Source organism: Schistocerca piceifrons, unplaced genomic scaffold (genome assembly GCF_021461385.2).
Source record: "Schistocerca piceifrons isolate TAMUIC-IGC-003096 unplaced genomic scaffold, iqSchPice1.1 HiC_scaffold_956, whole genome shotgun sequence".
Classification (NCBI taxonomy): domain Eukaryota; kingdom Metazoa; phylum Arthropoda; class Insecta; order Orthoptera; family Acrididae; genus Schistocerca; species Schistocerca piceifrons.
In genome coordinates this window covers 10,001-15,000 of record NW_025729230.1, presented here as the reverse complement: position 1 = coordinate 15,000, position 5,000 = coordinate 10,001, and the positions used below count along the sequence as shown (strand labels likewise).

The window sequence follows — 5,000 nt, the reverse complement described above, 5'->3', positions numbered from 1 at the left end:
GCGGCTAGAAGCCGCCTGTCCCTCTAAGAAGAAAAGTAATCGCTGACAGCACGAAGGATGTCACGCGACTAGTTAGCAGGCTAGAGTCTCGTTCGTTATCGGAATTAACCAGACAAATCGCTCCACCAACTAAGAACGGCCATGCACCACCACCCACCGAATCAAGAAAGAGCTATCAATCTGTCAATCCTTCCGGTGTCCGGGCCTGGTGAGGTTTCCCGTGTTGAGTCAAATTAAGCCGCAGGCTCCACTCCTGGTGGTGCCCTTCCGTCAATTCCTTTAAGTTTCAGCTTTGCAACCATACTTCCCCCGGAACCCAAAAGCTTTGGTTTCCCGGAGGCTGCCCGCCGAGTCATCGGAGGAACTGCGGCGGATCGCTGGCTGGCATCGTTTATGGTTAGAACTAGGGCGGTATCTGATCGCCTTCGAACCTCTAACTTTCGTTCTTGATTAATGAAAACATACTTGGCAAATGCTTTCGCTTCTGTTCGTCTTGCGACGATCCAAGAATTTCACCTCTAACGTCGCAATACGAATGCCCCCGCCTGTCCCTATTAATCATTACCTCGGGTTCCGAAAACCAACAAAATAGAACCGAGGTCCTATTCCATTATTCCATGCACACAGTATTCAGGCGGGCTTGCCTGCTTTAAGCACTCTAATTTGTTCAAAGTAAACGTGCCGGCCCACCGAGACACTCAATAAAGAGCACCCTGGTAGGATTTCAACGGGGTCCGCCTCGGGACGCACGAGCACGCACGAGGCGGTCGCACGCCTTCAGCTCGCCCCACCGGCAGGACGTCCCACGATACATGCCAGTTAAACACCGACGGGCGGTGAACCAACAGCGTGGGACACAAATCCAACTACGAGCTTTTTAACCGCAACAACTTTAATATACGCTATTGGAGCTGGAATTACCGCGGCTGCTGGCACCAGACTTGCCCTCCAATAGATACTCGTTAAAGGATTTAAAGTGTACTCATTCCGATTACGGGGCCTCGGATGAGTCCCGTATCGTTATTTTTCGTCACTACCTCCCCGTGCCGGGAGTGGGTAATTTGCGCGCCTGCTGCCTTCCTTGGATGTGGTAGCCGTTTCTCAGGCTCCCTCTCCGGAATCGAACCCTGATTCCCCGTTACCCGTTACAACCATGGTAGGCGCAGAACCTACCATCGACAGTTGATAAGGCAGACATTTGAAAGATGCGTCGCCGGTACGAGGACCGTGCGATCAGCCCAAAGTTATTCAGAGTCACCAAGGCAAACGGACCGGACGAGCCGACCGATTGGTTTTGATCTAATAAAAGCGTCCCTTCCATCTCTGGTCGGGACTCTGTTTGCATGTATTAGCTCTAGAATTACCACAGTTATCCAAGTAACGTGGGTACGATCTAAGGAACCATAACTGATTTAATGAGCCATTCGCGGTTTCACCTTAATGCGGCTTGTACTGAGACATGCATGGCTTAATCTTTGAGACAAGCATATGACTACTGGCAGGATCAACCAGGGAGCTGCGTCAACTAGAGCTGAGCAGCCGGCCGCCCGGGAGTGTGTCCCGGGGGCCCGCGCGAACACGCAAGCGTCCGCTCAATCATTCTGCAAACAGGAGGAGGCTGAGCTCCCCTGCACAATACACCTCGAAACCCTCTCAGGTCCCGGCGGCGCGCAGCGCCGTCCCAAGTACTTGGTCGGGTTCGAGAGAGGCGCAATCGCCCGGAGTTAGGCGAGTAGACGCTTTCGGTGCGACCACCCGTGCTCCCAACTGAGCTTGCCGCTGCCGACAGAGGCCCGGGAGCGTGCTGTCGTGGCATTGCCGGCGGGAGACAACACGCGCCACCTACGGTGACCGGCAGCTCCAACGCCAGCGCCACAGAAGGACAAAAGCCCCACTTGGGTGCCGAAGCGAACTCTCCCAGCACAGCGCACGCGCCAACACATCCGCACAGCTGCGATACAAACCACCAGCGAGAACCGCTGGGGCGACCGAGCAGCAGACGGCGTCGCGGCGCCGAGCGCCGGGCGGCGGCGCATCCTCAACGCACACAGTCCTCAATCGGACCAGCACACTGAAGATGTCCACCGCGCTTCGCACCGGGCCCGCGAGGACCTACTTTGGCCGCACGGCGCCGCGCGCAGGGTGCGCCGGCGCGCAGCTGCGACGCCTGCCGCGTCCGTCGGCCGGCGCGCCTGCCACTGGCCGCCCCCACCAGCCGGCTGTAGCGCGTGCGCCCACGCACCGCGCGGCCAGCACGCCGGGAGGCGCCCCCTCACCGGCCGGGGACGGTCCCACCCAGCCACCGCCGCGTATCGCTTCACACCCAGATGCCGTTCAGTTTCGTCGGCATGGTGGGTATCGCTGGAACAACCGGTTAGTACCTCAACCTATCGTCGCCATCACCGATTCACCCCTAGCGAGAACAACCGCACCACAACAGGTTACCATTTGTTCATTTGCGTAACTTCACCAGAAAACGCAGGCGTCCATCGCCATTTGCAACTTCAACGATTATTGCATGCCTGTGTCAGGTGTCACGCCACACTACGTCTGCCCACATACACGCAACAAAATGTGCACGCCTAGACAATACGTGGAAGGTGGCCCCCGTACGTATGCGATGTCCATTGCTCGAACGACTGTCAACCGGCCTCTGTAGCATGTCGCAGATATGGAACGCGGTGCACCATGCCATCACGGTGTGTGAGGAGAGACGACTAGGTCCGAATACATCAACAGACAGCTCATGCTGATCGCCATCCACGGCGTCCGTTCCTCCCACACGTCTCTATGGCGTACCACACTGCAATCCAGCTCTCATAGGGAGACGACACGTAGCTGCGTGCACAATATTTGCACTGTATGGTCCGCCGTTTTTGGGCGCAGTCGTTGTGCGGTCACACATGTGCCACGATGTATCATTCAGTACATAAGGACGAATGTGCAGTACAGATTGTGGTTCACGCGTACGACATCAGCGGACAGTTGACACAGGCCGCACCACAACGTAGCCTGAGTACGTCGCATGCGAAGGGCATTGAACATGCAAACTTCTCACCAACCAGCTTGCGAAGGCAGGGGGCAAGGTGGGGACGTGGGGAGGGGCGGCATGTACGTCCTGCTGCCATCCACATTACAGTGTACAGCAGGAGCATGTGGAAAGTGAGCAAGACTTGCAAGGTGTTTAACATGAAGCGATACACAGGGGTGCGGGCAGTGCGAGTAGCGAACTATATTGCGAGGGTTGCGGGTGGGCAACACTACAGTAATTGAACGAGTCGTATAACAATTACAGAGCAGGTTTAGGCGACAACGTGGGTTACGTTAAGGCGACAACATGGGTTAGGTTAAGGCACAACATGGGTTAGGTTAAGGCACAACATGGGTTAGGTTAAGGCACAACATGGGTTAGGTTAAGGCACAACATGGGTTAGGTTAAGGCACAACATGGGTTAGGTTAAGGCACAACATGGGTTAGGTTAAGGCACAACATGGGTTAGGTTAAGGCACAACATGGGTTAGGTTAAGGCACAACATGGGTTAGGTTGAGGCACAACATGGGTTAGGTTAAGGCACAACATGGGTTAGGTTGAGGCACAACATGGGTTAGGTTGAGGCACAACATGGGTTAGGTTGAGGCACAACATGGGTTAGGTTGAGGCACAACATGGGTTAGGTTAAGGTACAACATGGGTTAGGTTAAGGTACAACATGGGTTAGGTTAAGGTACAACATGGGTTAGGTTAAGGTACAACATGGGTTAGGTTAAGGTACAACATGGGTTAGGTTAAGGTACAACATAGGTTAGGTTAAGGTACAACATAGGTTAGGTTAAGGTACAACATAGGTTAGGTTAAGGTACAACATAGGTTAGGTTAAGGTACAACATAGGTTAGGTTAAGGTACAACATAGGTTAGGTTAAGGTACAACATAGGTTAGGTTAGGTTAGGTTAGGTTACACGTTGTTGTACGGAAAGGTGTAGGGGGGGGGGGGGGGCGGGGGCGGCAGGTTCGTTGATAGTGATTATAGTAAGTGAATGCTTGTGACATGATCAGATTTGTCACGTCAGGATGCACCTTTGGCTTATTAGAGGCGGCGCTCCAATTCTATGCTTGTGTGAGACCTGTGTCTTTGACTCATGTCATTGTTTGTGCGCTGTGACAGGAGGTACTATTGTGATGTTGGGTGCACCGTTGTATAGGACATGTGTGGGTGTTGGTGCCTGGTCTGCGCAATGGTGGATGTCGAAAGGCTGGGATATTGTATTTTCCGCACGGACCTCCTGGTCTGGTTGTGATAGTGTGGATTGTGTAATGTGGCGGAGAAGATGCACTGGATGTTGTTCCATGCTGGTGCTTACATATTGTATGTGCGCCTGTTAGAAGCAGAGAGTGGTGCGTGATCAGAGTGTCTGGCTGACGTGTGGTTCCCATTTTGGGCAGACTCTTTCAGCATGTATACGGACAGTTGTGTATATTTGCTGTAGTTTGATGGCTCTGCATTGATTACTAATCAGCGCCGTGTGTACGGGTAATCTGGTTCCAGTCCAAAATGTTCCATCTGTGTACATTAGTGACAAAGACTCCCCCCATGCAGTGGGGCTCGGTCTGTTATAACTCTTCCGCGTAATATATTTGCCCCACGTTTTTGCGACTGCGAGTGCGAGTGCAACGCGCATGGGGACCGACATGCTGATGGCTCGGTATCGGACGCCGTACAGTGAGCAACGCGATCGCGTCTCTCGCTCGTAAGTGGTACAGGTCGCGGCTCATGTATACGGACAGCGGGAATGTCGCATATTGGAAATAACTCTTCATGAAACGCAAGTTATAGGGGTGGATTGCACTTTACGAGTGCGGGAAACGTCCGCCGTTCATCCGCTGGAGGTGCGAGTTTGGCGGTTGGGGTGGTGCACGAACGGGTGCGGGTGGCGTCATTGCCGGTCCACGGCTTCGTGCGGCAGAGCCACTGGAGATTGGGTGCTATGGTCGACAGAGG

The 5,000-nt window shown here is 54.0% G+C and overlaps 1 non-coding gene across 1 annotated transcript in view; it reads right to left on the bottom strand.

The window, feature by feature from the left end:
• The window catches only part of LOC124773801, a 1,909-nt gene extending 394 nt beyond the window's left edge, over positions 1-1,515 (bottom strand). The window contains exon 1 of the ribosomal RNA XR_007014917.1: positions 1-1,515. This exon is cut by the window's left edge and continues 394 nt beyond it. This is a non-coding gene — a ribosomal RNA (small subunit ribosomal RNA).
• Between the last annotated feature and the right edge of the window lie 3,485 nt (positions 1,516-5,000).